Source organism: Sapajus apella, unplaced genomic scaffold, assembly GCF_009761245.1.
Source record: "Sapajus apella isolate SASKATOON/1434 unplaced genomic scaffold, GSC_monkey_1.0 scaffold10, whole genome shotgun sequence".
Taxonomy (NCBI): Eukaryota; Metazoa; Chordata; class Mammalia; order Primates; family Cebidae; genus Sapajus; species Sapajus apella.
This window is the reverse complement of record NW_022436950.1, coordinates 36,129,632-36,139,962: the sequence shown is the minus strand read 5'-3', so window position 1 is coordinate 36,139,962 and position 10,331 is coordinate 36,129,632. Positions and strand designations below refer to the sequence as shown.

General features: G+C 40.1%; 1 pseudogene; it reads left to right on the top strand.

The window, feature by feature from the left end:
- Positions 1–4,907: 4,907 nt before the first annotated feature.
- LOC116551916 lies at positions 4,908–6,979 on the top strand (annotated as a pseudogene).
- The last annotated feature ends 3,352 nt before the right edge of the window (positions 6,980–10,331 follow it).

Sequence of the window (10,331 nt, the reverse complement as noted above, 5' to 3'; positions counted from 1 at the left end):
TTATTTGAACATCTGGTAGAATTCAGCTGTGAATTTGTGTTGTCCTGTGATGCTTTTTGGTTAGTAAGGTATTACTCAATTTCAGAGCTCATTATTTGTTTGTTCAAGGTTTGAATTTATTCCTGGTTCAGCCTGGGAAGGGTGTATGTGTCCAGGAATTTATCCATTTCCTCTAGATTTTCAAGTTTATATGCATAGAGGCATACATAATATTCTCTAATGGTTGATTATATTTCTGTGGAATCTGTGATAATATCCCCCTTTTCATTTTCTATTGTGTTTATTTTAATCTTCTCTCTTTTTTACTTTATTTGGCTAGCTCATGGTCTACTTTATTAATTTTTAAAAAAAAAACACCTCCTGGATTTCTTGATTTTTTGAATGTTTTTGTCATGTCACAGATTTCTTCAGTTCAGCTCTAATTTATTTTTCATCTTCTGCTAACTTTGGGATTTGCTCTTGGTTCTCTTGTTATTTTAGTTGTGGTGTTAGACTGTTAATTGAGATCTTTCTTTTTGATGTTGACATTTAGTGTCATAAATTTTCATTATAGCACTGCCTTAGCTGTATCTTAGAGACTCTGGTATGTTTTATCTTTGTTCTTATTAGTTTAAAAAAACATCTTGACTTCCCTGAATTTTATTATTTGCCCAAAAGTCATTCAGGAGCAGATTATGCAATTTCCATGTAATTATATAGTTTTGAGTGAATTTCTTAGTCTTGATTTTTAGGTTGGTTGTGCTGTGGTTCAAGAGATTGCTACAATTTCAGTTCTTTGCATTTTCTGAGGAGTGCCTTTCTTTTGATTATGTCATTGATTTTACAGGATATAACATGTGGCTCTGAGAATAATTTGTATTTTGTTTGTTTGTGGTGTATAGTTCTGTAGATATCAATCAGGTCCATGTGATCCAGTGCTGAGTTTAAGTCCTGATTATCTTTTTTTGTTTTCTGTCTCAATGATCTCATATTGTCAGTGTGGTATCAAAGACCCCTTCTATTACTGTGTAGAAGTCTAAGTCTCTTGGAAGGTCTTTAAGAACTTGCTGGGCCAGGTGTGGTGGCTCACACCTGTAATCCTATCTCTTTGGGAGGCCAAGGTGGCCAGATCACCGGAGGTCAGGAGTTCGAGACCAGCCTGATAAACAGGGAGAAACACCATCTCAATTAAAAATATAAAATTAGCCAAGGGTGGTGGCACATGCCTCTAATCTCAGCTACTCAGGAGGCTGAGGCAGGAGAATCTCTTGAACTTGGGAGGTGGAGGTTGCAGTGAGCTGAGATTGTGCCATTGCACCCCAGCCTGGGTAACAAAAGCGAAACTCCATCTAAAAAAAAAAAAAAAAAAAAAAAAAGAACTTGCTTTATGAATCTGGGTGCTTCTGTGTTGGGTGCATATATATTTAGGATAGTTAGATATTCTTATTGAATTGCCACTTTTACAAGTATGTAATGTTCTTCTTTGTCTTTTTTCGTCTTTCTTGGTTTAAAATCTGTTTTCTCAGAAACTAGGATTGCAACCTTTGCTTTTTCTTTTTATTTTTTATTTTTGTCTTTTAATTTGCTTAGTAGATTTTCCTCCATCCCTTTATTTTTAGCTTACATGTGTCATTGCGTGTGAGATGGTTATCTTGAAGACAGCATACCAATGGGTCTTTGTTCCTTATCCATCTTGCCACTATGTGTCTTTTAATTGAGGCATTTAGCCCATTTTCATTTAAGATCAGTATTGAAATGTATGATTTTTGATCCTGCCATCATGATGGTAGCTGTTTATTTTGCTGTCTTGTTTATGTGGGTGCTTTATAGTGTCACTGATCTGCGTACTTCAGTGTGTTTTTGTAGTAGCTTTTAACAGTCTTTTCTCTCCATATTAAGTTACTTTTTTCAGGAGCTCTTGTAACACGAGAGTTGGGGGAAAAAAAATCCCCTAAGCTTTTTTTTTTTTTAAAGGTTTTTTTTTTTTTTTTTTTCTTTTTTTTTTTTTTTTTTTTTGCCTATGAATCTTAGTTTTGCTGAATATAAAGTTCCGGTTTGGAATTTCTTTTCTTTAAGAATGTCGAGGCCGGGCGCGGTGGCTCAAGCCTGTAATCCTAGCACTTTGGGAGGCCAAGGCGGGTGGATCACGAGGTCAAGAGATCGAGACCATCCTGGTCAACATGGTGAAACCCCGTCTCTACTAAAAATACAAAAAATTAGCTGGGCATGGTGGTGCGTGCCTGTAATCCCAGCTACTCAGGAGGCTGAGACAGGAGAATTGCCTGAACCCAGGAGGCGGAGGTTGCGGTGAGCCGAGATCGCGCCATTGCACTCCAGCCTGGGTAACATGAGTGAAACTCCGTCTCAAAAAAAAAAAAAAAAAATGTCGAATATTGGTCCCCAATCTCTTTCAGCTTGTAAGATTTCTGTTGAAATGTCCAGTTTTAGTTTGATGAGATTCCCTTAGTAGGTTACCTGACCTTTCTCTCCAACTTTATTTAACAGGTTTCCTTTTATTTCAACCTCAAAGAATCTGATGATTATGTATCTTAGGGATAATCTTGTTTCAGTGCATCTTACTGGGCCTTTCTGCATTTATTGAATTTGAATGTTGACCCCTCTAGCTAGGTTGGGAAAGCTCTTATGGATTATATCCTAAAATGTTTTCCAAATTGTTTCAATTCTCCCCATTTCTTTTATAGGTTCATTTTTTTAACATAATCTTATATTTCCTGGATTTTTTTGTTCCTCTTAATTCTTTTTTTCCTCTATTGTTATCTGTCTTATTTCAGAAAGCTAGTCTTCCAGCTCTGAGATTCTTTTCTCCACTTGGTGTATTATATTAATATATTGCATATATCATAATATAATCACTTGCTATTAATGCTTGTGATTGCATTATAAAATTATTGCAATGTGTTTTTAAGCTCTATCACATCAGTTATGTTCTTTCTTATGCTGACTATTTTCTTTGTCAGCTCCTGCAGTTTTGTCATGATTTTTAGCTTCCTTGCATTATGTTTCTATGCATGCCTGTAGCTCAATGATCTTCATTTCAATGCATATTGCTTGGTTTAGAACCCTTCCTAGAGAAGTGACACAGCCATTTTGAGGAAAGAAAGCACTCTGGCTTTTTGAGTGCTTAGGGTTCTTACACTGAATCTTTCTCATTTTTGTGGGTTTATCTACCATTAGTCTTTGAGGTTGCTGACCTTTGGATGGGTGTTTCAAAATTTCATTGTATTTGATGGCCTTTAGAATTTCATTGTGGTAAAATGTGGCTTCAGCCAACTTTCTGGAAGATTTTAGGGGGCTAGCGGTCAGCTCCAAAATCTTGGACTTTGTGCTCTCTGGGAGACTTGTTTTTGACTCCAATGTTGTTTTCTAGCTCCTGGAAGTTTGGAATATGCTTCTGCACTGGATGCAGGCGTGAGGTGCAGCAGCTTCAGGAGAGTGCTAGTGGGTGCTGAGGTGCCTGCCGTGCTGTAGGCGTTCACTAGAGTGGTGGAGGCAACACATTCGGGGGTTTAAAGTGGTGGGAACACTTACTGCAGACTGTGTGTGCCATTGTGCTGGAGATGGTGTTTGCTCAGGGCCCAGGTGCTGGTGATGCAGATCTGGGTGCCTAATCTGTGCCCCACAAGTATTGAGTGATTACTCAGGGGGAGGATCTGCTGTTCTCTGTGTAGTGTTAGTACAAGGATAGGGTGCTAGTGTGAGTGGGCTTGCTGGCTCTGTACCTGCCAAGTCCACACTTTGCTACAGATACTTCTGCATCAAACCCTCTGGGCTCTACATCAACTGGCTTGCTATCCCTACCAAGTAGGGGTTGCAGCTCTAAGGGGCAGTAGCTCTCCTTGCCAACTCAAGTGTCCCTGGTGATCAAGGGGTCTCTTCCTGGGGTTCCAGAGGCCTATAGTGAGAGTGGATTGCTTCTTCCCAGTTCAACTCACTTGTTCTCCTGGAGCTGTTGTGGTACAAAAATGAGTCTTAGTGTACAGTACCCCATGGATTGTTCCCAGCTTTCTCCCCCTTAAGCCCAGCTTCTGTGTCTTCCTTCTGTCAACTCTCAGCATTTCCCTCATACCTGTCATCTCAGTCCCTTGGTGGGAGCTGTTCTACCTCGCTGATCTAGTTGACCATCTTGCCCTCCCCTGCTTCTTTTTAAAATAAAGAAAAATTGACTATCATTAATCATACTTTTACTTTAATACTAAAGTAAATGCTATAAAATTGAAGTTATTCAAATCTAAATATTTTTGACAGAAATTATATCCTTATTTCTGGAAAAGCTCTTACAATTAATTTTGTTATCATTATTTTTGATGCCTTTATGAAAATAAATGCTTTCTTGAGTCTCCAGTCTTTTGTCAAGAACATTAACATCATTCTTTTATGAGAAATGAAAGTATATTTTAATTTACCTAACTTCTAAGTCTATTATGTCAAAAATTATCACAGAAAATTAATAAATTAATATTGTAAGAGTGATACATTTAGAGTCTGGGCTTCCTGGTAAAGATCAGGTACACTTTTCATTGGATAACTTTCATCCTTTTTTTTCTTTTTTTGAGACAGAGTTTTGCTCTCGATGCCCCAGCTGGAGTGCAATGGCATGATCTCGGTTCACTGCAACCTTTGCCTCCTGGGTTTAAGCAACTCTCCTGCCTCAGCTTCCAGAGTACCTGGGATTATAGGCTTGTACCACCATGCCCTGCTAATTTTTTGTATTTTTAGTCCAGACGGGGTTTCTCTGTGTTGGTCAGGCTGGTCTCAAACTCCCGACATCAGGTTATCTGCCCACCTCTGCCTCCCAAAGTGCTGAGATTACAGATGTAAGCTGCACCCAGCTGAATAATTTTCAAAGTCTTCGACATGAATACTGAAATGAAAAAGGTTTAATAAATATGAAGAAAAGGAAGAGGCTTGGAATTGAAAAAAAAAAAAAGAAATATAAAATCCTTGTAGGTATTTATTTATAATTTGTATCTTGTTAATTGCTAAGAAGAATATTAGGGCTGATCTTTAAAATTATATTAAAGTATATTATACTTATATTAAAATACATGTTATAATTATATGGTTTGATAAATGTTACAAAATTCTGCATCATACCTATATAACCAGCCCTTAGTTCAAGAAAGGTACATTTTCCGCCTGCCTGGAATGACCAGAAGGGAAGGTGGATTCAGTGCTTTTAATCAGCTTAAAATGGCTCCTTTCACTATTGTGGATGGGAAGATGGGGAAAGGGGTCAGCTTCAAAGACGTGGCAGGAATGCACGAAGCCAAGCTGGAAGTGCGTGAGTTTGTGGATTATCTAAGAGCCCAGAGCGCTTCCTCCAGCTTGGCGCCAAGGTCCCAAAGGGCACGCTGCTGCTCGGGCCCCCTGCTGTGGGAAGACCCTGCTGGCCAAGGTGGTAGCCACAGAGGCCCAGGTGCCCTTCTTGGCAGTGGCTGGCCCGGAGTTCATGGAGATCATTGGAGGCCTTGGTGCTACCCATGTGTGGAGCCTCTTCAAGGAAGCCCAAGCCCGGGCTCCCTGCATTATCTACATCAACAAGATCGACGCGGTGTGCAAGAAGCGCTCCACCACCACGTCCGGCTTCTCCAACACCGAGGAGGAGCAGACGCTCAACCAGCTTCTGGTGGAAATGGACGGAATGGGCACCACAGACCATGTCATCGTCCTGGCGTCCATGAACCGAGCCGACATTTGGGTCTGTGCTCTGATGAGGCCAGGCCGACTGGACCTGCAAGTCTTCTTGATCTTCCCACGCTGCAGGAGAGACAGGAGATTTTCGAGCAGCACCTGAAGAGCCTGAAGCTGACCCAGGCCAGCACGTTTTACTCCCAGCGTCTGGCAGAGCTGACACCAGGATTCAGTGGGGCTGACATCGCCAACATCTGCAATGAGGCTGCGCTGCACGGGGCACGGGAGGGACACACGTCCGTGCACACACTCAGCTTCGAGCACGCCGTGGAGCGCGTCCTTGCAGGGACTGCCAAAAAGAGCAAGATCCTGTCTAAGGAAGAACAGAAAGTGGTCGCATTTCACGAGTCGGGCCACGCCTTGGTGGGCTGGATGTTGGAGCACACGGAGGCCGTGATGAGGGTCTCCGTAGCGCCTCGGACAAATGCCGCCCTGGGCTTTGCTCAGATGCTCCCCAGAGACCAGCACCTCTTCATCAAGGAGCAGCTGTTTGAGCGAATATGCACGGCCCTTTAGGGCCGGGCGTCGGAAGCAGTGACCTTCAACAGGGTCACTTCCGGGTCACAGGATAACCTGAGGAAGGTCACCCGCATTGCCTACTCCCTGGTGAAGCAGTTTGGGATGGTACCTGACATCGGGCCCATCTCCTTCACTGAGGCACAGGAGGGCCTCATGGGCATTGGGCGGCTCCCCTTCAGCGAAGGCCCTCAGCAGATGATGGATCATGAAGCAAGACTGCTGGTGGCCAAGGCCTGCAGATACACCGAGAAGGTGCTGCAGGAGAACCTGGACAAGCTGCAGGTGCTGGCAAATGCCCTTCTGGAAAAGGAGCTGATAAACTATGAGGACATTGAGGCACTCATTGGCCCAATGCCCCATGGGCGGAAGAAAATGATCGCACCACAGAGGTGGATCGAAGCCCAGAGGGAGAAGCAGGACTCTGGAGAGGAGCAGGCGGCGGAAGAGCCCAGCAGCCTCTACTTCAAGGCAAAGAGCCACCTTGACCAAAGTAGTTGGGACATGTTGGCCGCACATGCAGGTGATCCAAGAAGTGAGCAGCTCACTCAGCTGCCCCGCGTTTCTTTTCAACTGAGCTTTGCACTTGCTCTCGGGGCCCTCAGTAGTCTCTGCACGCTCAGTAGTCTCTGTGCAGCGGCTTCTGAGATCTCTTTATTGATTACCCTTTTCATGACTGTAAATTTCTCTGCGGAAATGACTGACTGAGCCTTGTGTTTGTGCATCGTTTCCCCATGGGGAAGGTTATTAGTGCTTTCCCAAGTGAGCATGGGACACCTCGAGTTCCCAGGTTTACCGACAGTCCTTCCCACTGTGGCTGAGGCCACCCAGAGGCCGCACAGCATTAAGACCCCTATTCATGCTGACGCCTGCACTGCCGTTCCAGTTCCCGTTGCTCCCTCCGAATGCTAAGGGGATCGGACATGAAAGGACCCTCAGAGCCGATTGTCCTGTCTCCAGCGGCTCTGTCATGGAGCTCACTCATCAATGAGGCCACACAGGCCCAGAAACCGGACTCTAGAGGACTCAACACTGCCACCTGCGGCCATGTGGACAGGTACAAGCTGAGGACTTCTAGTTGGTCTAGTCATGCAGTGTTGGGATTCCTTGGTTTTTATTGCCCTGAGAATTGTTGAGATACTTCACTAATAAACTCTGCGGTTGGAAAAATCTAAAAGAAAAAAAAAAAGGAATAAAGAAAAGTAAGAAGGAAGGAAGGAAAAAAAAGGAAGTAAAAATTAAAGGAAGCATGGATTGCTAGGAAGCTGGATGCCCTCTTGTAGTTCTGCTAATCCACCAAGTGCAAATATTACCCTTATTCCTAAACCATTAAGTAGTTTTGTCTATTCATGAAGTTTATTTATGGGCTCATACAATATGTACTCTTTATGATTGGCTTCTTTCACTCAACATTCTTAGTGGCATTGCTTCTTTTTCATCCATAATCTATCTATATTTATTGCTCTATTGTATTCCATTATACAATATCAAATTCTAATGTTGATAAAATTTTGATTGTGTCTAGTTTGGGGCTATTATGAATGAATACTCCTCTTGCTTTTAACCTTTTTCATACGTGTCTTTGGTGCCAAGATAGTCACATTTATGTATATTAGAGATGTAGAAAAAGTGCTAGATTATAGGTTATGTGTATGTTCATCTTTAGTATTTACTGCCAAATGGTTTTCTAATTTGGTTTTTACAATTTACATTTCCACCAGCAGCGCATGAGAGCTTCATTTGTTCTACATCTTGTCAAACATTTAGTATGTTTTCCTTTTTTATTTTAGTTATTTTGGTGGCTGTGTAACTAAGCCGCATTGAGATAAAATTTGTATTTCCTTGATAACTAATAAATTTGATGTCATTTTATATGTTTAATGGCCATCTGAAGCTAATTTTTTTCAAGTATCAGTTTAAGAGTTGCATTGTTACATTGCATTGTCTTTTTCTTATTTGCAAATACTCTGTACATGCTGGATAAAAGTATTTTGCCAGACATACATATGAATAGCAATGTCTTTTTTTGCTATGTAGTTTTCTTTTTTATTTCCTTAATTTTGATAATTATAATTTATTAAATTGAACGTAGTCACACATCATTTTTTCTTTTTTATGACTTTCTGGTTATTTTTGTCAATTAATTTAGTATGTATTATGTATGTATGTATGAGATAGGGTTTAACTCTGTCACCCTGGTGAAGTGCATTGACATTGTCGTAGCTGACTGTAGCCTCAAACTTCTGGAATTAAGCAGTCCTTTTACCTCAGCTTCCCAGGTAGGTAGTACCACAGGAGCATGCCACCTGCCCAGCTATTTTATTTATTTATTTATTTATTTTGTAGAGACGAGTTCTCACTATGTTGCTCAGGTTGGTCTTGAGTTTTTTGCCTCAAGCGATTCTTCTGAGGAATCCTCCCAAAGTTCTTGAATTGCAGGTATGAGCCATCACACCTGGACCTGGTTTCTATTTTTTAAAGTTTTGCCATTATAATACATATGTCTCTCATGTTTTCTTCTAAGAGCCTTATAATTTTAGCTTTTGCATTCAGAACTACAATCATCTATAATCAATTTATGTGTATGGCTTGAAATAAGAATTAAGATTTTTCCTGTGTGAGTGTATGAATGTCCAATAGACTTGGCACCACTAGTGCCAGTGTAAGACATTATTTACTTACGGCACTGTGAACTTTGTCATGGATAAATTGGTCATAGATATTTTGTAAAAGTAGTTTTTAAAAGGATTATATTTTAGTTGAAAGTTAATTGGAAATTTCTGATTGGTAAAATCTAGTTTTGTTTGTTCTATTTTTATTGCATTCTGGCTTTCTTACACAGAAACCTGAAGTGCTGGGACTGCCACTATAATGGCTTCCCTGTTAAGATTTTTAAACACTTGTTTTTATTTATTTTACATATTTATTATGTAACCATCGATCTGACTCCTTAGAAGTTAGGTCTATTATTTCTAAGTTCCATTGGTAACCTTTACATTTAATAACTGTTCACAGAACACCTGCTGTCTTATTTCATGTGTAATTCAGTAGACTTCCAGGCAACAAATATTATATTTATGAACTCCTACTATTAATTTTTTTTGTATAATGATAACTTGGCAACAAGTCAATAAGTCCATTTTAGAAAATTTCTTTTTTTCTTTTTTTTTTTTTTTTGAGACAGAGTCTTGCTTGTTGCCCAGGCTGGAGTGCAGCGGTACAATCACGGCTCCCTGTGACCTCCACCTCCCAGGTTCACTCAATTCTCATACTTCCTCTCTGACAGATGTAACATCCACACTGCATTTTAGTTAAGATCTTTTCATCTTTTTATGGTGTCAACTAGAAGTGATGCTGTGAGCTTAGTGTCATGGCCCCTAATCACAGGACAAACCTGTTCTCTGAATCAACTCCAGGACAGAGCTGGACATGCCTGGTATGATTTGATTAACCCCCATTATGTAATGAAATTATGTTATTTTGTTGTATTCTAGTATTTCCCTAAGAATAGAGGTACACTTAGAGTTTATTCATGTGTATATTCAGGAATCTTTGATTTCTCATATATATTCAGTTAAATCTTTTATTCTGTGTTGAGAAATTTAAAATTTCTGCAGTTTAATGTGTGAAGTTCTTATGTCAGTGTTCTGTGACTTTCTTTTCTTATTTCTTATATATTTTATTCATCTTTGTCTACCTTTTTTTTCTACCAAATTATATGTGTTTAAATTTGTAATACTTTAATGAGGTGAAATTAGCAAATAGTAGCCATACCCTAATGTGTACCATTTTACAAATAGTGACGTAACCATTACCTTTTTCAACTAGAAAATACTCAACTACCCTTAAAATGTCCTCTTGTTTTTCTATAATTTCTGGTTCCTACACCTTCCCTTCTCATACCACATCTAGAGTCAACTACTGGTTTTCTTTATGTAACTTTATTTTAGTTTTCATTTTATAGAATTTATACAAGAGGAATTTGTGTGTATGTACTTGTATTTGTTTGTCTTATTTTACTCATCATATATACTTGTGAATTTATCCTTGCTGTTGAGCAAATTCAGTAGTACCTGATTGTAACAGTGGGTGTTTTTCCAGTGAATGAATTTACAGCAATTTGT